This window comes from Oryctolagus cuniculus, chromosome 1, assembly GCF_051225735.1.
Source record: "Oryctolagus cuniculus isolate XC-2025 breed Fujian yellow rabbit chromosome 1, ASM5122573v1, whole genome shotgun sequence".
Taxonomy (NCBI): domain Eukaryota; kingdom Metazoa; phylum Chordata; class Mammalia; order Lagomorpha; family Leporidae; genus Oryctolagus; species Oryctolagus cuniculus.
The window spans coordinates 119,090,973-119,118,654 of record NC_142867.1 but is presented as its reverse complement, the minus strand read 5'-3'; the positions used below and the strand labels follow the sequence as shown (position 1 = coordinate 119,118,654).

At 41.0% G+C, this 27,682-nt stretch overlaps 1 long non-coding RNA gene across 1 annotated transcript; it reads left to right on the top strand.

Moving 5' to 3' along the window:
* The first annotated feature begins 897 nt into the window (after window positions 1–897).
* Window positions 898–19,433, top strand: LOC138846644 (uncharacterized). The gene is made up of 3 exons (XR_011384174.2): window positions 898–1,084; window positions 18,092–18,217; window positions 19,072–19,433. It is a non-coding gene; the product is annotated as an uncharacterized LOC138846644 (long non-coding RNA).
* The last annotated feature ends 8,249 nt before the right edge of the window (window positions 19,434–27,682 follow it).

The window sequence follows — 27,682 nt, the reverse complement described above, 5'->3', positions numbered from 1 at the left end:
CCCAAGTGGGGACACAGCACAGACACTCAGTAGCGGGTCTGGGAAAATCATGGACTCATCATTCACGAACCCCTCCAGTTTCTGCTGTGCACGATATTTGCTTTCAGAAGGTGAGGATGGGGAGTTCACCTGCATTAGAGCTGTGCTCTCGAGGTAGGAAATGCAACTGGACTCAGACTGTGGCTGCATTGGGACTTCTGGCAAAGCAGACCAACCCACATTCACTTATTTGCTGTGTCTTTCCTTGTTTACTAGCAGTATGTACTGATGCCTGCTCTGTGCATTAGCATGTGCTCTGCACAGTGCTCTGGTTCACTGATGACGCTGACTGTGAAGGTTCTCGCCCTGACAGTGTTGTCTATTGGCAAGATGAGAGACAGAATACCATAGGACTGCCATGGTTTCTTGGGCTGTGATATCAGACTCAAACTGCACAATCATGATCTGCACAATCGTGATCTGGCTTCTTCTATTTGCTGGGTCTCCAAAAAATGCTGAGTGTCTTGGAGCTTGGTTATTTTTATGAGGCATAATGAGGGTTGAAGACACTGTTGTGATGGTGTTTTTTCTGTTTCTGATGCGTCTGTATTAAGCAGAAGGTATATCTCAATGCAGATATTGTCTCCTGGCAACAGACTCAGGTCATGATTTCAGGAAGGTACTGAGTAGCTGCTTACTGCTGCCACTACCACCATCATTGACAACATAAGCTCAGCAACAGGATGACCTTCAACCTGTGGGTGATAGAAGGAAAAACCAACACTAATACCATCAAATAGGAGACAAGAAGGGGCAAGCCCAAGCTTCAAAGGGGCTGGATATTTGGGAAGCTTTCCAGTGCCCAGGTACTGCTGAAATGCCCACTGGCAAGCATATAAAGGAATTTTCTGCCCATAATCAGGAAGCAGTTCTGTCAAGGTTCTCAGCTGCCCTTATCTGCACAGAGCACAACCTGTCCTCAGCCTGGGCACAGTTCTGCCTGACTCCTCCAGCCTGCAGCATTGTCCTGCTGTCCTGACTGAGATGGACAAGTCCCTGCTCATGCTCCTGCTCCTGGGATCTCTACCTTTTGTGATCTTCCAAGGTGAGGGTGAGGCACTGCCCTACTGACACAGGGGGTGGGGAGAAAGATGTGAAGGTGTTTGGGCAGCATTCCTAGGATGCTTATCTGACCAGGTTAGATAATTGGCATGTGGGGATGGGAGGAGCATGGTGGCCCGAGTAGCACTAAAACAGTATATCCAACATGATTTCCTGGCAGGCAGGCTGCACCAGTTAACTTCAGTACCCAGCCACATCAACTTAGTGTAGGCCATTTGTCATTTTATCATCTTGGGCTATTAAAGTTCTTCAGTTATTAAATTACTCTACCTATGGTAGGCCAGAACCAATACAAGATTAGGAAAACTTCATGAAAATAAATGTTTCTCAAGCTAATGGAGAAATAGTTAAGTAGTCTAAATTAAATTGCTCTATTTTGCAACTTAGTTTCTCGAGAGAGCCAAAGTACTGAGATAAAAAATCTTTTGGAAGATGAATTATTTTTCTACCTATAATTACTTTCAAGAGTAAGAGCAACTTATAATAAAGTAAATCAGCTTGCAGATTTCAAGCTCACAGTTAATTTCAAAAACTTTTATTGGCATAAAAATGAAAAGTAAATAAATTGGCACCAAATATTCCACTTAAATGGATATACAGTGTGACAAAAAAAAAACTATTTTATCCCTCTTTGCTGTTTTTACCCCTTCTGCCCACTTTCCTGGGTGTTGGGGGGGGGACTCGCTGACAACAGTCACAAATCCAGCTACCTAGGAAAAAAATTAGTTAATATATGATCAAATTTTATTTTTACAGGATAAAGATCTCCTTCCGTAACTCTCACTAATCATATTCTCCTATGCATTTTCAGTGGGAAGGGCACTAATAGTTCCTTAAGGAAAAAAAATTTAAACTTCTTTTGAAGTTAATCTTGTAATCAGTGCTATGCAAGGGAGGGATACATAATGCTATAGAATGACATGAACCTTTAAAAAACTAATAGAATCCCTCCCCAAATCCAAACACTATCAAAATTTAAAATTTCAGTAACATAAAGCCTAAAATAAAACCTGTTATTGAATTTGGCTTTTTTAAATCTTTTCTCCCTGCTGCCATAAAGACCTGGCATATTATGCTGGCACTGCACAGGAGTAAACTACACTGTATACTTGATCTGAATCACGACACAACTCTGTGTACGTTGCTCACTTCTTGATACCCAGGAAACAGTGCTACACATATGAAGTATTGTTAGGGCTAACTATGCAAATTCCAAAATTAGAGTTATGTGTGTATAATGTTTCAATCCAATTTCTGTGATTTAGTCAATCCTGTGTTCATCCAAAAGTTATCTGGAATCATGCTGCCTCAACTTGAAGAGATCTGGCTTAATATGTATATAGGTATAACAGTCATTTTATTATATTTCTAAATAGATGACTTATAAAAATAAAATTAAGGCTTTGAAACAAAAAAAATTATCCCTATTAAGACATAGCAGAGAAAGTCTGAGAAACTCACAGCCCAAAGAGGGCAAGTAGAGCTGATTAAGAAGAGAGATGTAGTTCTAGGGAAGCAGAAAAACACTAACCATGAAAAGGATCTCATACAGGAAGGAAGGTAGTTACTAGTGATGATTACAGATAAGTTCATCTTTTGGGTACAAATAGACCATACTAATAAGTTACTAATAATACAGAAAGCTTGTGGAAAACACAGAGGAACTCTCAAATGTATCAGAAATGTTGCTGTAAATGTGAAGATACTACAAAATTCAATACCATCCAAGCCAATCATCAGAAAGAAACTTTGTTATAATTCGATATTTTTCCTGCCTTCCTTTCCAGGATCTCTCTCTCTCTCTCTCCCTCTCTCTCTCTCTCTCTGTCTCTCCCTCTCTCTGTGTCTCACGCGCACACACACACGCACACATGCAAATAGAGTGAGATCATGCACAGGATGTGCATATTGAATGTTAACCGTTGCTGAGGGCTTGAGGCAAGTTCACAGACAAAGCATCAGGCTCCTCACTCATTTTAGACCAGCTGAGCCATTGTCCCACTTCACCCTTCCAGGTTCTGTTCCTGAGTTACTTCAGGGGGGAGTTTAGAGGAGCCAGGAATCTAGACCCAACTGCCCCAACTCTCCTGACTCACCAGGGCAGAGTGAGTCAGCTCCCCAACCCTGCCTGAGGGTCCCACAGACTGAGTCTGACATTGAGCAGAGTCTCTGGGGTCTAACTTGGCTGTAGAGCAGTTTCTGAAAGCTGAGTAAGCAGGATGAATACTCCAGTGTCTCTCCTCTGGGGTCACTGTGTACTGCTTATGGGATGCAATTGGGTTTCTTGTGAATTTCTGTTGCTGGGGTCTTCCAGGAGTGACACCCTGCACACACACATGTTGTCCCTTTCTGTTTCTGGGGTTGGTGGGAAATCGTGCATAGTTGAGGAAATTGCCATGTGGAAGAGGCTACCCTTCAACTCATCGTCTTGCTTGGCCAAGGTAATTGGAAAGGGTTTGCAACTGGCCTCAGCTGGGCAATGAATCCATATTTTGGGCTGGCATACTCTGGTGTTTGTGTGCCTCTCACTGGGCCTCCACCTGCTCTCCGAACACTCAGTGCAGATGGAAGACACTGCCCAGAATAGGCTCACGAACAGGTCTGAATCACATAATGTTCTGTCTTCATCCTTTGAGAAATTTCATGTGGTTTTAATCTCTTCTAGCACAGTGATGTGCTCTGGATTGAATGATAGCTCTTCTAATAATGAGCCATGTGTGATTTCTGCTAATATTTCAATTTCATCAGATAAGGAGTTAAATGTCTCCTTTGTGGTTGTAATCTGCACTTTGTGTGTGTGTGAAAACTCTGATAAAAAGGCAAAAATGTCCAGATGTTAGGTGTGGAATACCCAAAAACAGGTGTCAACTCCTTCTCACTTTTATAGGTAACTTCTTGTCCCATGTGGCATAAGGTTATCTCACTTTCTACACCTCATTTCTTATCATCTTAGGTGGATATATAGCTTTCCAGCTTAAGATTAGAGTTCATGATTTCTAATTCATATTTTCAAAGCCATCAAAACGAAATTCTAGAAAATGTGCTAAATTGGATGTAAGAATAGAATTTATGATTATATCATCATAAAAGTTGTTAAATTCTAGTAAAAGTTGTTCTTTTAGTAGTCAGCCAAAAGCATTAACAAAATACAAAACCATAGATGAGTTTGGATGCTCTTTTCTATGCCAACACATATTTCAGAAAAGACCATCTCTCTTCTGAAAAATTTTCTAGAATGATAAGTAAAACTAAAGCTACTCATATCCTCTCAGAATCCAAAGCACTACTGATTCTAACAACTTATGGGCCAGCGCCGCGGCTCACTAGGCTAATCCTCCGCCTTGCGGCGCCAGCACACCGGGTTCTAGTCCAGGTCGGGGCGCCGGATTCTGTTCTGGTTGCCCCTCTTCCAGGCCAGCTCTCTGCTGTGGCCAGGGAGTGCAGTGGAGGATGACCCAAGTGCTTGGGCCCTGCACCCCATGGGAGACCAGGAGAAGCACCTGGCTCCTGCCATCAAATCAGCGTGGTGCGCCGGCCACAGCGTGCCAGCCACGGCGGCCATTGGTGGGTGAACCAATGGCAAAGGAAGACCTTTCTCTCTGTCTCTCTCTCTCTCTCACTGTCCACTCTGCCTGTCAAAAAAAAAAAAGCTTATATGCTTAATGATTAAAAGAAACTTATAGAACACCTAATTTATTGGTGTCAATGAAAATTCTAAATAAATGACTACTTAATTTCACAGATTTCAAAATATGTATTATGACAAATGAGGGATTTGTCTTGGATTGCAACTAGGGTTAAACAACATATTTCAATCAATTGATACTAGTATCCTAAAAATGATATATGTCATAATTTCAATACATGAAAAATATCATTTTGAAAATTTAAAAATCTATTTCAAAAAAATAGCTATGAAAGTGAAACTGAGCAAACTGGAAATTAAAATAATAGTCTCAATTTGGGAAAGATTTTGCCTCTACTGTTTCCCAAAAAATTCCCTCAGCAAACTTTAGATTTTGAAAATTTGAGATCCATTACATTAGACTTGGGCACTCGGACTTACCTCCAATGGTGGAATTAGAAATGTGCCAGGGGATTTCAACTCAGTCTTATCAAGGAGGCAGGTACCAATGCCAGCGCACTTGGTAAAGTATAAGTACACAACCAATCAAAAAAGATAGGGTAAGTGTCGAAGAGATTTTACAAACAAGACCAGTGTAAGTAAATAATGAAGGATTGAATTAAAAGGGAGAGAATGATCCTGCGGGGGAGGCAGGACATACAGCAGACTCATAGAATGGCAAATGCCCGAAACAGCACTCCGGCCTCAGAATCAACCCTTGGGGCATTCGGATCTGGCTAAAAGGCCCATGAGAGTCTCACAGGCATGGAAAGCCACGACATGGTGGCAAAAAACAATGTAAATGAAAGATCCTGGTGAACAAGACCCCAGCGGAAGGAACAGGCCATCAAGGAGGGAGGCGCCTTTCTCCAAAGGGAAGAAGGAACCTCCACTGTGATACGGCCTTGACTAAACAAGTTCAGAGTTGGTGAACTCAAGGGGCTTCCATAGCCTAGACAGCTCATGGCAAGAGCCTCGGGTGATTGCTGACGCCATAAATAAGAGTGCCAATTGTTAAATCAACAACGGGGGTCACTGAGTACAGGCTCCCCACATAGGATCTCTGTCCTTAATGTGTTCTACTATGAAACTTATTAACAACACTACTAGTCGAACAATGCCCTATACCTTGTTCGGTTGTGTGAGTGCAGCCTGTTGAAATCCTTGCTTAGTGTATACTAAGTTGATCTTCAGTATATGAAAGTAATTGAAAATGAAACTCGATGAAGGGCGGGATGGGAGAGGGAGTGGGAGAGGGGAGGGCCACGGGAGGGAGTGAGGTGGGGGGGAGCCACAACAATACAAAAGTTGCACTTTGTAAATTTACATTTATTAAATAATAAAAAAAGAAATTCTCTATTGAGAAAAGACCAAAATGTTTCACCTTCAAACCACCAGTAAGACCCAAACGCAATTGGCTTCTGCAGCAATATCTACATGGAAATGGTACAGAACAGCTACAGAGGAATTGAGCACCAGGAGCATGAGGGCAGCCTTGAAACACACCCCCTACTTCTACATCCCCAGGTATCACACAGAGAATACACTTTAGCCAGGAAACTGGGATTTTCTCATGAGCATTTATGCTGCTTCCTTTCATTCTTCGTTGCAAGTCGCCTAGCAATGTCTGTGATTGTATTCTCACATAGGAATGTCTTTAGTCGCCAATCATCGAATATGATCTGCTTCACAAAACAGCAGGACAATACTCAGGAAATGGTACATTAACTTTGGGATGAGAATAAAATTCTGCCTGCACTGCCAAAGGAGCTTATGGATTCTATTGTGTACTTGTATCCCCAAGCTTTACTATTTTCAGGGCAAATATCACAACATATTCTTCAATTCCAGAATTCTCCTCTCAAGAGGACAGTGTTAGAGATCAGACTGTTCACAATAGCAGCTGCACCTCCTTGACGTGTTGTGTCATTGTCTCAGTGGCAGGCCTAGATCCAAGAATGAACGTGCAGAGCTCCCTAGAAACATGGTCATTGGCTGCTCCTGGAATTCCATGTCTCAAGTTCTGCATCACTGCCCCAATTTCTGGAAGGCATATCTGACATTCCTATGGGATTAAAGATATCTCAAGATATAGTTTTGCTGGTAGCCTTCTGTCACAACATTATGGCTGAAAGCAGGCAGACAATTTATCTTGCAAAAGAATTAAACCTCACTCTTACTACAGGTTTGAATTCAATATCTCAACAAATGCCTTTGATTCATATTGTTTGCCATTTTACAGAGACTTCAGTGTGCATGTATCCACGTAACAGACATCTCCCAAATAATTTGTATAGTAGGATCGAGTATTTCCAAAGAAATTGTTTGGGTGATAGCCCTTTCAAAGTACCCTGATGGCAATTATTTCCCACCCTCAATTCAAATTTAACCTTTTCTCTAACGATTTCATTTTTGGGTCTAAAGAAATGTCAGATTTTGCTATATGAGTCTGCTAAACACAAAAGTGGCTTTTTTCCCTTTTGTTGCCCTGCGCCTACAGGGCACTTTGCTACCCATGCTAAGCTGCTTATAGCTACTCCTAACCAAATGCTTGCTGCACATGGCTCCTTGCCCAATCTAAAGTTATCCCTTCCAGATTTGACTGATTTTTCTGAACTCTCTATTTGACCATGTTGATTAATCACCCTCAGTTACTCCTCTTAGATCCTTTTTGACTCATTTTTCTTGGGGAGAAATTATCTAGACATCATTAATATGATGCAATAGTGATTTCTTCCTATTTTTGTGTTATTTATGTTGACATAGCAATTGTAGATATTCACAGTATACAATGTGATATTTCAAAGCATATTTATAATATGCAATGATTAAATCAAGGTGATTGGCATAGCCATTCAGTTAAACATTCATCATTTCTTTAATTTTTATTTGAAATGAAGAGTTACAGAAAGGCAGTGGCAGAGACAGTGAGAGAGGTCTTCTATCAGCTGGTTCACTCCCCAAATGGCCGCAACGGCCAGAGCTGCACCAATCCGAAGCCAGGAGCCAGGAGCTTCTTCCGGGTCTCCCACACAGGTGCAGGGACCCAAGAACTTGGGCCATCTTCTACTGTTTTCCCAGGCCATGGCAGAGAGCTGGATGGGAAGAGGAACAGCCGGGACTTGAACTGGCACCCACATGGGATTCCAGCACTGCAGGCAGCAGCTTTACCCGCTACACCACAGTGCTGACCCCTTATCATTTCTTTATATTGTGAACATAGAATCCTCTCCACTAGCTATTCTGAAATACGTAACTAACTGTTGTTCAACATAGTTATCCTAATATGCTGTAGAACAGTAGAAGTTAGGCCGGCGCCGTGGCTCACTAGGCTAATCCTCCGCCTTGCGGCGCTGGCACACTGGGTTCTAGTCCCGGTCGGGGCGCTGGATTCTGTCCCGGTTGCCCCTCTTCCAGGCCAGCTCTCTGCTATGGCCAGGGAGTGCAGTGGAGGATGGCCCAAGTGCTTGGGCCCTGCACCCCATGGGAGACCAGGAGAAGCACCTGGCTCCTGCCTTCAGATCAGCCGCGGCGGCCATTGTAGGGTGAACCAACGGCAAAGGAAGACCTTTCTCTCTGTCTCTCTCTCTCTCACTGTCCACTCTGCCTGTCAAAACAAACAAACAAACAAACAAACAAACAAAAAGAACAGTAGAAGTTACTCCTCCTCCATCCTACTGCACCCTTGTTCCATCGTCTCCATGTTGCTCTTTCTACTACCTTCTTTCCACTAGCTGCTATGCTGCACTTTTCTTGTATGAGATCAACTTTTCTAGCTTCCACAATCAAGTAAGAACATGCAGTATGGTTTTTTGTTTGTTTTTCTGTGCCTGGCTCATTTCATTTACAGTGTCCTGAAGGGTCATCCAGGAGTTGGAAATGACAGGATTTCATTATTTTCTGTGGTTGAATAATCCATTGTGCAATTCTATCACATTTTCTTTATCCATTAATATGTAATTGAACAGCTAAGTTGATTCCATATCATTGCTATACTTAATACTGGTGCAATAAAGAGTGGAGGGCAGATATCTGTTCTACACACTGAATCCTCCCCTTCACATATACACCCAGTGGTAGAATTGCTAGATTTATGGTAGTTCAACTTTTAGTTAATTAACTAACCACCATACTCTTTTACAAAATGGCTGTACTAATTTCTTTCTCACCAACAGTATAGGAAAGCATTGCTTTTTTCATGTCCTCATCAGCATTTTTTTCCTTTTGATATTTTTTGTAATTCTAACTATGGTGAAATTATATCTCATCGCAGCTTTTATTTGCATTTCCCTGATGATTAATTAAAGTAAACATAGGATATGATTTCAATTTTTAAAAATTTGTGAGATATATTTGTATCTTGGCATATGGTCTGTCCTGGAGAAAGTTCCATGTACTAAAAATAACAATGTGCATTCTGAAGTTACTATATAAAATGTTCTAAAAATGCCTTTTAGATTAATTTGATCTATAATATATAGTTAACCAATGATGTTTCTTTGTAGATTTCTGTCCATCAATGAAAGTAGGGTGTTGAATCACCAACTCTCATTGTATTGGAGTTATGTTTCCCCTTACAACTACATTTGGTGGTTCAGTGGTCAGTGCTTATATACTTAACGACATTGTATCCTCTTGCTTAACCGGTTTTTATCATAATATAATGACCTTATTTATCTTTTTTTTAAAGATTTATTTAATTATTTGAAAGAGTTACAGAGAGAGATGGAGAAACAGAGAGGTCTTTCATCTACTGATTCACTCCCCAGATGGCCTCAATGGCCAGTACTGGGACAGGCCAAAGCCAGGATCCTCTTCCAGGTCTCCCACATGGGTAGCAGGGGCCCAAGCACATGAGCCCTCCTCCACTACTTTTTATAGGCCATTATCAGGGAGTTGAATAAGAAGTGGAGAGATGGGACGTGAACTGGTGCCCATATGGGTGGCCAGCATCACAGGCCACAGCTTTAACCACTAAGCCATGATGTCAGCCCCCTTATTTGTCTTTTTTAGCAGTTTTTGACTTAAAATATGCTTATTGTGTCTAGCTCCTCCTGTTCACTTTTGATTTTTGGCTGTATGAAATATCTTTTCTTATTCCTTCATTCTCAGTCTATGTATTCACTGCTGAATTAACTTTTTTGAGGCAGCATATTGCATTGGTCTTGTTTTGTTATCTAGTCTATATTTTTCTAATACACTTAAATTTAATCCATTTAATAATGGATTAGCTATTACTGATAGGTAACAGCACCCTTCTCCACCTATTATCTGCTTCCTTATCCGTTTGTACACTGACACTTTTGTCCTCTTATTGTTCATCTTTGATACTTGGTGATGGAGTATGAAAATTATTATAGAAGCCGGCGCTGCGGCTCAATAGGCTAATCCTCCGCCGGCGGTGCCAGCACACCAGGTTTTGTCCTGGTTGGGGCACCGATTCTGTCCCGGTTGCCCCTCTTCCAGGCCAGCCCTCTGCTATGGCCCAGGAGTGCAGTGGAGGATGGCCCAGGTCCCTGGGTCCTGCACCCCATGGGAGACCAGGATAAGTATCTGGCTCCTGCCATCGGATCAGCGTGGTGCGCCAGCTGCGGCGCGCCAGCCGTGGCAGCCATTGGAGGGTGAACCAACGGCAAAGGAAGACCTTTCTCTCTGTCTCTTTTTCTCACTGTCCACTCTGCCTGTCAAAAAATAAAAAAATAAAAATAAAAAAATTATTGTAGATATGTCTGCATGCATTGTAGCCTCTGTATGTATTTTTTCTTCAATAAGAAATCAGTAAGAGAGGCAAGCATGTAATCTGCTGTTTCTGCTGCTTGTGACACTTGCATCCCAATTCACAGTGTTTATTTGAGTCCTGGCTGCTCTGCTGATCCAGCTCCCTACTAATGTAGCTGGGAAAGCAGTGGAAAATGGCCCATATACGAGGGTGCCTGATACCATCATTGGAATCCTGGACACAGTTCCAAGGTCCTAGTTACCCCCGGCCCAACCCTAGCCATGGTGATCATTTTGGGAGTGAACTAGCAGATGGAAAACTCTCTCCTCTGTCTTTCCCTGTCTGTCTCTCTGTCTGCCTATGTCTATCTCTGACTTTTCAAGTAAATAAACAAATAATTTTTAAAAAGGAATCAGTACAAAATTAAGTAAATGACAGAAAAAAAATCTTAGAGAAATATGAGTATATTAGAAAATAAGGAGAAGATAATGTGAAAATACGTTCCATAAACAGATTAGAGCAGATGGGACTGGAGCTGGTGCCCTATATGGGATGCTAGCGCCGTAGGCTGCAGCTTAACCTGCACCACAGCCCAGGCCTCACAAGTCTCATCTTCTTGCCTCTCTGTGCAGGTGACTAGTAGAAAAGAATTCAACCTCTTAGGCTAGATATAAACTGGAACAACACATAGCTTCTAAATGTACTAACTCACATAGAATTGAGATAATTCAATTGATCTTATTATCATCAACACAACTGTATAACAAAGTTTAACAATATATTTTGGCTAATGGATACAGATAACATATGGAGTTTGAAAGGAAAAAAATGCTACTGGATTAGCCAAGAGGCAGGGTCAAGGTTGGGATTAGTGACAGCCGCAGATGGAAACAACAGAAAAGACCACTGTATTATTTCTGTCCTTAGAGGCTTTAAAGAGACCCATAATGTGGGCACATAAAAAAGGGGTTTTTCTCTTATTAGGGAGATTACTGACGCCATAAACAAGAGTGTCAAATTGTTAAGTCAACAACAGGAGTCACTGTGTACTTACTCCTCATGTGGGATCTCTGTCCTTAATGTGTTGTCCAATGTGAAGTAATGCTATAACTAGTACTCAAACAGTATTTTACACTTTGTGTTTCTGTGTGGGTACAAACAGATGAAATCTTTACTTAATATATACTAAACCGATCTTCTGTATATAAAGATAATTGAAAATGAATCTTGATGTGAAGGGAATGGGAGAGGGAGCGGGAGATGGGAGGGGTGCAAGTGGGAGGGAAGTTATGGGGGGGATAGCCATTGTAATCCATAAACTGTACTTTAGAAATTTATATTTACTAAATAAAAGTTAAAAAAAAAAAAAGAAAATGAATCTTGATGTGAATGGAATGGGAGAGGGAGCGGGAGATGGGAGGGGTGCAAGTGGGAGGGAAATTATTGGGGGGAAGCCATTGTAATCCATAAACTGTACTTTAGAAATTTATATTTACTAAATAAAAAAATTAATTAATTAATTAATTAAAAAGTTTTCCTGCTTCAGAAGGAGAAATGGTGGTAGAGATTGATATTGGAATAGGCCCCTAAAATATGGTATCAAAACATGGCCCCCTTAAAGTCCCCAAAATTCCCATCTGGGGTGCCCTATGAAACCAGACTATGGGGTGCCATATGATATCACTGTATGATTATTAATAAACTACCAATATTAATAAGCCTGTGTGGGTTCTTGCCTAATATTCAGAGAAGAATTTTGAATACTGGCATAGATGAATGAGGTAGCATGATACATTTTTAAGCTTTTATTCAGTGAGAAAGATGCATAGGAGAGTGAGAGCCCGATCTAATAGAGAGAGGTAAATCTGGATTCATACCAAGTACCAGGAACCAGCCATGTAAGGAGCATCTAGGCCAGGAAGCACTGGGTGGGTGGCCCAAAGGCCACCTGCCCTGGAGGTGCAGGACCACAGCCAGCCCCGTACTGGCAAAAGCCCAAGGAAAGGAGAGGAGCAGGCACATCATGTCCCAGGCTTTTAATTCACTTCCAAAGGGGAGTGGTTAATTAATCTGATTGGCCAGTGGGTGAACAGGTGTGATCAGGTAGGGGCATGAGGTCACACAGGGGTGTGGTGAAGGTGTGGTCCTCCAGTCACAAACCTGATCAATTTTATTCTATATGTCTGCCTACAACAAGATGAGACCATGAATATCTTCCTACATTTGAAGAAATAGGGGGAGCAGAGCTGACAACTGGACAGTCAGGTCAACAGCCCCCCACACCTTCTATCTATCGACCTCTGGAGCCTCCATGTACCTTGTGTGTCCGGCTGGCAGCAGCAGGGACTGTGGCCCTCAGTATGTCCTCGTCGGCCTTGCTGCGGAGAGAGAGGGCACTGCCGCCCAGCCCATGTACGAGGGCTCCAGGAGGAGCCTGACAGGCCTGACCCGAGAGAGGAGGAGGACAAAGATGGAAAAGATGAAAGTAGGGAGGTTGGCAATGGGGGTCTCTTCCTTACAAAGGGAGCTGTTTACAATTGCACAAGGAATTGAAAGGACACCTTTCTCTATAAGAAGAAAACAGATGAACTCAGAGATCTACACAAAACTGCTTTACAACAGACCAGTCACAGTGTCCTCATCAGAGGGGAATGTGGGGCAATTCGGAGGCTTTGCACTTGAAAAAGGACACATTCAGTAGAGAAGAAGGAAGAAATGCTGAAAAACTTCAGAAATGCCATATGAAACAGCATCTGTGAGGGTCCTGATTGGGAAAGATCCCGTGTGAACAGTGACCTAATGAAGAGGATCTTGACTTTCTTAATGCATCTGTTAAGGATGAAGTGGCAGCGGCAAAGAGATGACCACAGTTCTTTGTCTCATGAAGAATTATCACACAGACAAGGCAGAGAGAGCAAAGCAAGATTTACTCAAGTTGGAAACCTCCAGCCAGGGTGGCCAAGAGAAGGGTCCAAGATAGGCATTTTAAATATCCTTACAAAGATTTCAGTAAAAATTATGAAGCTAAAAAAAGAAAGAGACCTTTGTAGAGATAACTTTAAATTAGCTTCCTGTTCTCTTAGAGTACATTTCAAATATGAGCTAGAGCTGAAAGGTAATAAAATATACATGATAACAATCTTAAAATAATATTTTAGTTTTAATTTACCATAGTTTATGCTCCTGATGATATTTGAAGAGAAGGATAGGGAGTTGACAATCTTTAATGACATTTGACTGAAACAAACTTTCCAAAATTGTATATGTGTGTATTCATATATATATATATATGTACATATATATTCGTTTATTTAGTTTAATGGCAGAAACACAAAGAGAGATTGAAAGACACAAACAGATTTGTCCTCTGTTTGAAGGTTCATTGCCCAAGCGCTCCTAACAGCCAGAGATTGGTCAGGCCAGACCCAAAAGCCTGGAAAGCCATCCAAGTCTTCCAAATGGGTGACAAGAACTCAACTCTATGAACCATTAATGCCACCTCTTGGGGTGGCATTAGCAGGAAGCTGGACCCATAAAAGATATGAAGTGGCTGAGGGTCAAAAAATAAAGGCCAATCCTAGATAGTTTTTTTAGAGCATGAAGAACACCAGAACTTGATTACCATGGTGGAGGTAGCAAAGCTCAGTCAGTGGTCAGTAAGAGGGAACACTGGCAGTGAGCCCCAAGGTTCATCTAGTGCCACTGGGGATAGAATCACCATCTTGTTTCTACCACCAATGAAATCTGACCTCCACCAAAACACTATTTTAACTGGCTGTGCTTGGAAACAAGCATTGATCCTAGTGGTTAAGACACCAGGATCCTTCACTGAAGCAATGGGTTCCAGACCACACTCTCCTCTGACTTCAACTTGCTGTCAATGCAGACCCTGGAAAGTATCAGTGGTGACTCAAATGACTGGCTTCCTGCCATCCATGACTGTGACCTGGATTGAGTTCCCCTGTGCTGACTCTAGCTTGGTTCATACCTGGTCATTGCTGATATTTGGGGAGTGAACAACAGATGGAAATCTCTCTCTCTCTCTCTCTCTCTCTATATATATATATATATATATAATATATAATAATATATGCCCCAAGAGGTGGCATTTATTATATATATATATATATAGAGAGAGAGAGAGAGAGATAAATAAAAAATAAATAAAAAATATAAATAATAAATAAAAAAATAAATAAATAAATAAATAAAAATAAATATATTATAAATTATATATTATAAATCTCTATATATAGAGAGAGAGAGATTTATAATATATAATTTATAATATATTTATTTTTATTTTTATATATTTATATTTAAATTAAATTGGCAAACAAAAAAGCTGTCTGCACCTTAATGTTTATTGCAGCTCAATTCACAATAGCTAAGACCTGGAACCAACCTAAATGCCCATCAACGGTAGACTGGATAAAGAAATTATGGGATAGGTACTCTTTAGAATACTATACCGCAGTAAGAAACAACGAAATCCAGTCATTTGCAACAAAATGGAGGAATCTGGAACACATCATGCTGAGTGAAATAAGCCAGTCCCAAAGGGACAAATACCATATGTTCTCCCTGATCGGTGACAACTGACTGAACACCAAAAAGGAAACCTGTTGAAGTGAAATGGACACTATGGGAAATGGTGACTTGATCAGCATAGCCCTGACTGTTAATGAACAACTTAATACATTATCCCTCTTAGTAGTTTTTTTGTCTGTTCTACTTAATACTACTGGTTTAATTCTGTAATTATCACACAGTTATTCTTAAGTGTTGAAATTTAACTGAAATGTGATCCCTGTTAAACATAAGAGTGGGAATAAGAGAGGGAAGAGATGTATAATTTGGGACATGCTCAAGCTGACTTGCCCCAAATGGTAGAGTTAAAAACATACCAGGGGATTCCAATTCAATCCCATCAAGGTGGCATGTACCAATGCCATCTCACTAGTCCAAGTGATCAATTTCAGTTCACAATTGATCATAATGAAAGGACTAAGAGTCAAAGGGAGCACATAAACAAGTCTAGTACCTGCTAACACTAACCGATGGAATAAATAAAGGGGAGAGTGATCCAACATGGGAAGTGAGATACTCAGCAGACTCATAGAATGGCAGATGTCCTAAATAGCACTCTGGCCTCAGAATCAGCCCTAAAGGCATTCGGAGCTGGCTGAAAAGCCCATGAGAGTATTTCAGGCATGGAAAGCCAAGACACTCTGGAAAAAGATCTCTGCGAGTGAGATCCCAGTGGAAAGAACAGGTCTTCAAAGAAGGAGGTACCTTTCTCTGAAGGGAGGAGAGAACCTCCACTTTGACTATGACCTTGTCTAAACAAGATAAGAGTCGGAGAACTCAGAGGGCTTCCATAGCCTTGGAAACTCATGACTGGAGCATAGGGAGACTACTGATGCCATAGACAGGAGTGTCAATTGGTAAAGTCAACAACAGGAGTCACTGTGCACTTACTCCTCATGTAGGATCTCTATCCTTAATGTGCTGTGTATTGAGATTTAATGCTATAACGAGTACTCAAACAATATATTTCACTTTGTGTTTCTATGTGGGTGCAAACTGTTGAAATCTTTACTTAATGTATACTAAACTGATCCTCTGTAAATAAAAAAAAAAAAAAAAGAAATTATCAACTCCCAACTTGACTCTCACTGGGATTAAACATGACAATAGGTCTGATCTGATCATCATCATTTAAAAAAAATCATCTATTATTTTTCACTTTATGTTTCTGTGTGGGAGCAAACTGTTGAAATCCTTACTTAATGTATACTAAGCTGATCTTCTGTATATTAAGATAATCGAAAATGAATCTTGATGTGAATGGAAGGGGAGAGGGAGTGGGAAAGGGGAGGGTAGTGGGTGGGAGGGACGGTATGTGGGGGAAGCCATTGTAATCCATAAATCGTACTTTGGAAATTTATATTCATTAAATAAAAGTTAAAAAATTTATATTCATTAAATAAAAGTTAAAATATATATATATATATTTATTTTTCATTTTTATATATTTATATTATATATAAAATATATAAATTTTATATATTTATATTTATATTAATTTATAATATAATGTATGTATTATAATATAATGTATATATTATATATAATATGTATATATAATATATAATGTAAAAAAAGTTTTAATTGACCATCTTCAAGAGAAGATGTTTGGCTCTGCTTATGTATACAGATAGCTGTTGAATATAATGTTGGATCTGTAGTGCTCTCCAGCTGCATTACCTATGATCAATTTCTTCTAAGGTTATGGAGAAAATTGCTATTTAAATTTGAGAGGCTGAGACTTACCATCCCTGGTTCACAACCCCCATGCAAAGCCAACAATTACCAGGGCTTGGAAAGGTATAAGACAAGGGGCAGGAAACATTATTAGCTTCCCACATGCTTGGAATGAAGCCATCTACTTGAGGCATCACCAACTGTCTCCCAGGGTACATATTGATAGGAAGCTAGAATCAAGTATAGAACCATGACTCAAACTCTGGCAATCTGATATGGAAAACAGGCATCCTAATCATATCTTCATCACTAACTTAAATTCCCTCTCCCAGCAGAGATAGTCACTTTTAAATAGGGAGAACTTCATATCTCTTAGATGTCTAGCACCACCTGTGTCACCGTTGCAGGCACTCAATGAATGTGCTGTCCTTAAAAAATTTGTTGGTTGCAGGACTATCCTTAGATTTCCACCAGTTTTGGAAATCTACCACAGAGAAAACAGGGAAGAAAATAGAGAACAACAAGTTGTGGAAGAGGGAACGTCACATTAATATTGATGATTGGCTAAGATTAGGTATCTGGTATCTGCCCCTCCTGACTGTGGTCAACTCTCATGCTTACTGTTTTCTCACAGTCCTGCTTCAAGAATTTGCCAATAAACAATGAAAAAAACACTGCAGACAGGTCTCCTTCTTTTCTGCATAGAAATTGATAATCCTTAGATTTCATGGTGTTGACTTTATCAACTTACACTGAGCCTTGAACTTAAGCAGCTCTTGTCTTTTTGCTGTTCTCTTAGGTTCTGTACATATCGATGATAAGAATGATCTGAGGGATTATGTCCAGTTTAATTGAAGGCTTCATCCCTGGCCATCTGGCTTTGCCTACCTGTAATCTTGAGTTATGCCCTACTCCTTGAACTCTACTGGAGACAAGCTCTGACTTCCAGCCTTCCACTCCCTAAACATGTGGTTTATCTGTGAGCTCGAGATGCAGAGACTCCAAGGACTACTCCCAATAAAAAGCCTAGCCACTTCTGCCTGTTTAAACACCCATCTCTGTGCCCTATGTTTAATATGTTTCTCATTGAAGTAGACAAGAAATTGTAGGATAAATGACACAAAAGGTAGAACTGTGTGGAGAAAGTCCGTGTCACTGCCTACCAATCAGTTGCTCCTTTGCCTAATGGATGGGGAGTGGAATTAGATCATCTCCATACTTCTTCCTGCTCCATCTATGACTCTAGATGCATCAATGCCTGTAATAAATCTCTATGGGCAAAACATGATCGTCATTTCCAGGCCATCAGGTGATCTCTGCGCTCATTGGGATGAAACAGTTATGTCTCCCTTGCTCAACACAGTCTTTTCTTCCTACAGCCTTTGCTCTCCAGTGTAGACTCTGTACCAACTACTATCTAGGAGTTTGTGTATCTACAGAGGCAACATGTATTGCTGAGAATGGTGCCGTCTGCAGAGGTTATAGACTGTCTTCTAAAAACAATAGTAAGTGTCTCAAGGGCTCAGAGGTTTTGGTGGAGAATTGTGTGTGTATTTCATTATCATCCAGGGCTCAAATATCTTCCAAGGCATCATATTTAGATGCAGGGATTGTGTGGATAGTAAATAAGGTTCTGAGCCTGAAGATGAGGTCATCCTGACAGCAATATTCCCAAACTGTGCCCAGGTAGAAGGGGACTGGTGGGACCTGTGGTCACTCACTGTTCTGTGAGCCCATCATGAGTGTCCCAAAAGCCCTAACTCCACAATTCATCAGGGTCTAAAGGCTGCTATAGCTTACTATCCTTAAATATGCTATTTTTCCCATTATCCTTGTGGTCTCTGTTCTATTTGTCTATTGCTTATCAATATTCTGTCTCAGTTGAAAGTCCCCTGCCCAGGCAAGCTCTGAGCCTCCAGCATGTCCACATGCATCTCTCCACTGTTCACACTACATCGACACTATAGCATCTCATAACATCTATTCCAGTGTTTACTAATGGCCTGTCTACAATTCTAGGTTCATGAGGACAGGAACTTGGTATTGCTCACCACTCCCTTGCTCCCTACTGCAAACCCAGAACATCAGATTTTCACAAAGGCTTTGGACCTGTCTAGTTGAGAGGGAACCTTCAGGGCACTGTCCACATCTAGAACCACATTTCATCCGACATATGTCATTGTCTAGCATCAGAGAATCAGAGAGAAGGAGTTATACCAACGCTGCTTCCAAGGGTACTGGAAATGAGCTAAATACCACATGGGATTTAGCTTGTACAGAAAAGGTCTCCTGTGCTTTGAATAGATTTAGGGCTTTTATTATGTCTCAGACTGATTTTTTTTTCTGTTATCTTCCACAGTGTCTTTCCCATCTCTTGGATATAATGTTTGTGCACATGATTGTAACCCCTTCTACACATCTTGGAGTGATTCTGGAAGTCTGCTATTCTGCTGTAGTAATCGTGATATGTGCAATGATGTTCCTGAGCCAGTCGATCAATATATAGCAGCAGTACCTTTCTTCCCTTCTAATTAGTTTATCACTGGTTCTTCCTAGGTTTAATTTTCACCATGGACTAGCAGTTTCTCCAGGCACTTAATACCCTGGAGCAAAGGACCCTGAGTAAGACACAGTCTTCATCTTTAAACAGATTCACTGTCAGCACAGTCACATCCGCCTTATCATTTTCTCCTAATAAATGTTAATTTGTCTGACTCTTTATTTCAATGGAGTTTAATGACCTAGAAGAATGGTGGTGGTGTTCACAATATTAAAATATCCTAGAATGTCAATGAGGTGTGGAACAATTCTAACCAATTCTCTCTGTCTACCTCACAAATATATTTAATAAAATTAAATAGAGGGCAGTGGGATTCAGATGGCAGAGTAGAGAGGAAGCCTGCTGCTCTGCTCTAGGAGAAGATAATTTTTAAAAAATGGAAAGAGCGCAGTCTCAGGAAAGAGGGAGAAAACAGCGAGGAAACTACACAATGTGGAGGGGCACAGTGGACCTACGTAGAGGGCAAGGATGTGCACAACTAGGACCCTAGCAGCTGAGAGCCTCCACACCAGCATTAAAGAGTGAGATGGGATCATACTGTAGCAGCCCAAGCCACTGGCAAAAAGCTGCAGGAAGAGCCTAGAGGGAATCTGGCTTGGAGTCCTCAGGGAGAGTGTAACCTGCCAAATTAGAGGAGAAAAAACAAAGTTGGGGGGCATGTTTCTCTCTCCCTGATCACCCTGCAACCACTTTCTGTAACAAGCTGATAGAGAACAGGCACTATTTAGAACATACATAACAGCTGTGCCAGCCCATGTCCACACCCAGCAACCAGCCAAGTAGAGACTCCTGAGTCTGGTCGGGAGAACAGAAAGGGGGCTGGGTGCTCAAGACTGTGGGAGGCTTGTGTGCCGGGACTGTGAAAACACTGAGGCTGCGTGGGAGGACTCGGGGTGTGGCTGGGATTTTGGGGCGTCACTGTGGGGATCCACATGATCAGAGCTCACTGGTCACCTGGCAAAGGACATTGCTGGGAAATTTGAGTTTACACTGAGGACCACACAGATCATTTGTATGATCCTGTGGCAGAGTGGGCTAATAATTTACCCACTGGAGCTAGCACCCAGGCACTGGTCTCCTTTGAAGAGAGGAGCTCAGCCGAGTCTATGCCAACAGACAAGACCAGACCTCCCCCCTTATTAAAAAAATAAAAGAGGAGATTTGGCCAGCGCCGCGGCTCACTAGGCTAATCCTCCGCCTAGCGGCGCCGGCACACCAGGTTCTAGTCCCGGTCAGGGCGCCGGATTCTGTCCCGGTTGCCCCTCTTCCAGGCCAGCTCTCTGCTGTGGCCCGGGAGTGCAGTGCAGGATGGCCCAGGTGCTTGGGCCCTGCACCTGCATGGGAGACCAGGATAAGCACCTGGCTCCTGCCATCGGATCAGCGCGGTGCGCCGGCCGCAGCGCGCCGGCCGCGGCGGCCACTGGAGGGTGAACCAACGGCAAAGGAAGACTTTTCTCTCTGTCTCTCTCTCTCACTGTCCACTCTGCCTGTCAAAAAAAAAATTAAAAAAATAAATAAATAAAAGAGGAGATTTAACATGCCAAACCTGGCATGTCATCTCAGACACTCCCTTCACCCTGGCACACAGAACAGAGCTCCTTGGCCACACCCACCACACACCTCTAAGTGTTCCCTGAAAACAGATACCCCACTAATCCACACAGACACAGACCAAAGACCCCATAGTGAAAATAAAAAGAAGAAATCAATGAATATTTCCACAAATGCCAAATAACAAATACAGCAGTTAAAGAAACAAGAATAAAGTACACAACATGATGTCATAAAAAGAACACAACACTTCAATACCGGATTGTGAAGATGATGGGATTGAACAATTGCCAGAAATGGAATTCAGAAAATTGATCATACGGTTACTTAGAAGTAATCAAAAGCAAATCCACAAACTAATGAAATCCATACATGACATGAAAGAAAATTTATCCCAAAAAATTGAGATCTTAAAACAAAATCAAAATGAAATCTTGGAAATGAAGAATTAAATAGAACAAAAAGAAATGCAGTGAAAAGCCTTAGGAACAGAATCGGTGAGGCAGAAGAAAGAATACTCAACTTAGAAGAAAAAGCACAGGAATTAGACAATCAGACCAAACACAAGAACACAAGAAGAAATTAGAAATCAAATGACCCAACATATGGGTTCCAGGAATTTCTGAAGATGTGGAGAGAGAGAAAGGATTAGAAGGCCTTTTTAGTGAAATAATAACAGAAAATTCCCCTAATTTGGAGAAAGAAAGGGACATCCAAGTACAGGAAGCACATAGAACTCCTAATAGACATGACCAGAAAACATCTTCACCATGACACATTGTAATAAAACTCTCCACAGTAAAATATTTTAAAAATATTCTAAAATGTGCACAAGAGAAATGCCAGACTACTTTCAGAGGATCTCCAATTAGACACACAGCAGACTTCTCATTAGAAACCCTATAGACTAGGAGAGAATGGAGATATAGCTATCATATATATATATATATGATATATATATATATCAGCTGAGTCTATGCCAACATATATAAGATACATATATACATATATATATATATCTTAAATCAAAAGAACTGTAAACCAAGAATGCTATACCCTGCAAAGCTATTATTTATGAATGAAGATGAAGACCTTCCATGACAAACAGAAACTGAAAGAATTTGTTACCACCCATCCAGCCCTGCATAAGATGCTTAAGGATGTGCTGCACACAGAAATACACAAACATGGCCATCACTACGAAAGAAGGTAAATGAAGGAAAATTCCAAGTAAAAGTACATAGTAAATCCAAAAAAAAAAAAAATATTTATGGAAAATGGCAGGGCAAAGTCATTACTTATCAATAGTCATCTTGAATGTAAATGGGCTCCACTCTCCAGTTAACAGACACAGAATGGCTGAATGGATTAAACAAACCCATCTATTTACTGCCTACAAGAAACACATCTCACCAACAAAAATGCATACAGGGGGCTGGCGCTGTGGCACAGTGGGTAAAGCCCTGGCCTGAAGTACTGGCAGCCCATATGGGCATCGGTTCTACTCCCAGCTGCTCCTCTTCCAATCCAGCTCTCTGCTATGGCCTGGGAAAGCAGTAGAAGATGGCCCAAGTCCTTGGGCCCCTGCACCCACATGGAAGAACTTGAAGAAGCTCTTGGCTTCGGATTGGCGCAGCTCTGGCTGTTGCAGCCATCTAGGGAGTGAACCAACAGATGGAAGACCTCTCTGTCTGTCTCTACCTCTCTCTCTGTAACTCTTTCAAACAAATAAAAATAAATCTTTAAAAACATGCACACAGGGGGCGGAGCCAAGATGGCGGAATAGTGAGGGCGCACACCGATAGTCCGGGAAAATTTAGTTTAATAAAAGGGGAGTTACGGTAGCCGCAGAAAATAGAACCAAACAAAAATTGCAGGGGAAACCCTTCTGAATGGAGCAGGCGTGAATCGGACGACCTACTGGGAGAACAAGGTTGCCCACCGCACGGAAGCAAAGTCGCAGGACCCAGCCGCAGAAGCCCCAGGGTCTGCGCGACAGTGCTCCAAGGAGAGTGCACGCCACACAGAAAACAGCGGGGAGACTTGAGACGCTCAGGGCTCCGAGTCCACACATCGGCGCTGGAAGGGGAGGTGAGCTCAATAACCCGAGACATTGGTGGGGAAACGGGGGTCAGAATCTAGAGGGGGGCCGGAAAGTGCAGCAAACTCACTACTGGAAAGAAGGAAAAAAAAAAAGCTTCGGGGTTTCTCTTCCCCCTAACCTTGCAAAGGTTACAAGGCTGCCAGACTTGAAGAATTCCCAAGAGACAAAGAGCAGGCCTCCTCTTTGGATTTACATATCAGTGGGGGAGAGTTAAGGAACTGAGTCACTACAATTCAGTAGCCTAGGCAACCCAGTGGGAGTCCAGAGGAGCCAAAGACTGGAAGCTAAATACCATCAATTCTGCACAGCCCTGCCCTGCAGTGTTACTTACCCCCTGAATAAATAAAATAAATAAATAAATAAAAAGAGAGAGATTTACCACACATAACCTGAGGGTGTCACCTTTGCACACCCTTAACCTGGAAGAACCAGGCAGAGCTCTCAGGCCGCACCCATCTCAAGCCTCCAAGGCTCCTCCAACAGCAGGCAGTCCACTTAACACGGACACAGTATAAAAAAAAAAAAAAAAGAAAAAAAAAAAGCGCACAGTGACGCAAGAAGAATTAACTATGCCGAGTAACAAACACAGAAATAGAGGGAGCAAGATCAACGATGACACTATGATGCCTCCAAATAAGCAAAACACCCCAAGCCAAGAGTATGAAGATGATGAGATAGAAGAAATGCAAGATACGGATTTCAAAAAATTTATGATAAGAACATTTAGAAGTTTTCAAAAGCAAATCCTTGAACTACAGAAATCCTTAATGGACAAGATTGAAAATCTTTCTCGTGAAAATGAAATTTTAAGGAAGAGTCAAAATGAAACTCAGAAACTAGTAGAACAGGAAAGTGTAATAGTCAAGAGAAATCAAAATGAAATGAAGAGCTCAATAGATCAAATGACAAACACATTAGAAAGCCTTAAAAACAGAATGGGTGAAGCAGAAGAGAGAATATCGGACTTAGAAGATAGAGCACAGGAAAACATACAGTCAAACCAAAGGAAAGAAGAGGAAATTAGAAACCTGAAAAATATTGTTGGGAATCTACAGGATACTATTAAAAAAACCAACATTCGAGTTCTAGGAGTTCCTGAAGGCATGGAGAGAGAGAAAGGATTGGAAGGCCTTTTTAGTGAGATACTAGCAGAGAACTTTCCAGGTTTGGAGAAGGACAGAGATATCCTAGTACAGGAAGCTCATAGAACCCCCAATAAACATGACCAAAAGAGATCCTCACCACGACACGTGGTAATTAAACTTACCACAGTGAAACATAAAGAAAAGATCCTAAAATGTGCAAGAGAGAAACATCAGATTACTCTCAGAGGATCTCCAATCAGACTCACAGCTGACTTCTCATCAGAAACCCTACAAGCTAGGAGGGAATGGCGAGACATAGCACAGGTGCTAAGAGAGAAAAATTGCCAGCCCAGAATATTATATCCTGCCAAGCTCTCATTTGTGAATGAAGGTGAAATAAAGACCTTTCATAGCAAACAGAAATTGAAAGACTTTGTGGCCACTCGTCCGGCCCTGCAAAAGATACTTAAAGATGTGCTACACTCAGAAACACAGAAACACGGCCATCAATATGAAAGAAGGGAAAGGAAGAACACCTACCAGTAAAAGAGCATGGGAAGCTCAAAGCATATACTAGAAAATATTTCCGGGAAAATGGCAGGGCAAAGTCACTACGTATCAATTGTCACATTGAACATTAATGGTCTGAATTCTTCAGTTAAAAGACACCGTTTAGCTGACTGGCTCACAGAACACAACCCAACTATTTGTTGCCTACAAGAAACACATCTCTCTAACAAAGGGGCATGCAGACTGAAAGTGAAAGGTTGGAAAAAGATATTCCATGCCAACAGAAACCAAAAAAAAGCAGGTGTAGCCATATTAATATCAGACAAAATAAACTTTAATACAAAAACTGTTAAGAGAGACAAAGAGGGACACTATATAATGATTAAGGGTTCAATTCAACAGGAAGATGTAACTATTATAAATGTATATGCACCTAATTACAGGGCACCGGTCTATTTAAAAGATATGTTAAGGGACTTAAAGGGATACTTAGATTCCAATACAATAGTACTGGGGGACTTCAATACTCCACTCTCAGAAATAGACAGATCATCCGGACAGAAGATCAACAAGGAAACAGCAGATTTAATTGACACTATTGCCCAAATGGATCTAACAGATATCTACAGAACTTTCAACCCTACATCTACAGACTTCACATTCTTCTCAGCAGCGCATGGAACCTTCTCTAGGATTGATCACATACTAGGACATAAAGCAAATCTCAGCAAATTTAAAAGAATTAGAATCATACCATGCAGCTTCTCAGACCACAGCGGGATGAAGCTGGAAATTAGCAACTCAGGAAACCCCAGAAAGTATGCAAACACATGGAGACTGAACAACATGCTCCTGAATGAACACTGGGTCATTCAAGAAATCAAAAGAGAAATCAAAAACTTTCTGGAAGTAAATGAAGACAACAACACAACATATCAAAACTTATGGGATACAGCAAAAGCAGTATTGAGAGGCAAATTTATAGCAATAGGTGCCTATATCAAGAAATTGGAAAGGTACCAAATAAATGAGCTTTCAGCGCACCTCAAGGACCTAGAAAAACTGCAGCAAACCAAACCCAAATCTAGTAGGAGAAGAGAAATAATTAAAACCAGAGAAGAAATTAACAGGATTGAATCCAAAAAAACATTACAAAAAATCAGCCAAGCGAGAAGCTGGTTTTTTGAAAAAATAAACAAAATTGACACCCCATTGGCCCAACTAACTAAAAAAAGAAGAGAAAAGACCCAAATCAATAAAATCAGAGATGAAAAAGGAAACGTAACAACAGACACCACAGAAATAAAAAGAATCATCAGAAATTACTACAAGGACCTGTATGCCAGCAAACAGGAAAACCTATCAGAAATGGATAGATTCCTGGACACATGCAATCTACCAAAATTGAACCATGAAGACATCGAAAACCTAAATAGACCCATAACTGAAACAGAAATTGAAACAGTAATAAAGGCCCTCCCAACAAAGAAAAGCCCAGGACCAGATGGATTCACTGCTGAATTCTACCAGACATTTAAAGAAGAACTAATCCCATTTCTTCTCAAACTATTCAGAACAATCGAAGAAGAGGGAATCCTCCCAAATTCTTTCTATGAAGCCAGCATCACCTTAATCCCTAAGCCAGAGAAAGATGCAGCACTGAAAGAAAATTACAGACCAATATCCCTGATGAACATAGATGCAAAAATCCTCAATAAAATTCTGGCCAATAGAATACAACAACACATCAGGAAAATCATCCACCCAGACCAAGTGGGATTCATCCCTGGTATGCAGGGATGGTTCAACATTCGCAAATCAATCAATGTGATTCACCACATTAACAGACTGCAGAAGAAAAACCATATGATTATCTCAATTGATGCAGAGAAAGCATTTGATAAAATTCAACACCCTTTCATGATGAAAACTCTAAGCAAATTGGGTATAGAAGGAACATTCCTCAATATAATCAAAGCAATTTATAAAAAACCCACAGCCAGCATCCTATTGAATGGGGAAAAGTTGGAAGCATTTCCACTGAAATCTGGCACCAGGCAGGGATGCCCACTCTCACCACTGCTATTTAACATAGTTCTGGAAGTTTTAGCCAGAGCCATCAGACAAGAAAAAGAAATCAAAGGAATACAAATCAAGAAGGAAGAAGTCAAACTATCCCTCTTTGCAGACGATATGATTCTGTACTTAGAGGATCCAAAGAACTCTACTAAGAGACTATTGGAACTCATAGAGGAGTTTGGCAAAGTGGCAGGATATAAAATCAATGCACAAAAATCAACAGCCTTTGTATACACAAGTAATGCCATGACTGAGAAAGAACTGCTAAGATCAATCCCATTCACAATAGCTACAAAAACAATCAAATACCTTGGAATAAACTTAACCAAGGACGTTAAAGATCTCTACGATGAAAATTACAAAACCTTAAAGAAAGAAATAGAAGAGGATACCAAAAAATGGAAAAATCTTCCATGCTCATGGATTGGAAGAATCAACATCATCAAAATGTCCATTCTCCCAAAAGCAATTTATAGATTCAATGCAATCCCAATCAAGATACCAAAGACATTCTTCACAGATCTAGAAAAAATGATGCTGAAATTCATATGGAGGCACAAGAGACCTCCAATAGCTAAAGCAATCTTGTACAACAAAAACAAAGCCGGAGGCATCACAATACCAGATTTCAGGACATACTACAGGGCAGTTGTAATCAAAACAGCATGGTACTGGTACAGAAACAGATGGATAGACCAATGGAACAGAATTGAAACACCAGAAATCAATCCAAACATCTACAGCCAACTTATATTTGATCAAGGATCTAAAACTAATTCCTGGAGCAAGGACAGTCTATTCAATAAATGGTGCTGGGAAAACTGGATTTCCACGTGCAGAAGCATGAAGCAAGACCCCTACCTTACACCTTACACAAAAATCCACTCAACGTGGATTAAAGACCTAAATCTACGTCCTGACACCATTAAGTTATTAGAGAACATTGGAGAAACGCTGCAAGATATTGGCACAGGCAAAGAATTTCTGGAAAAGACCCGGGAGGCACAGACAGTCAAAGCCAAAATCAACTATTGGGATTGCATCAAATTGAGAAGTTTCTGTACTGCAAAAGAAACAGTCA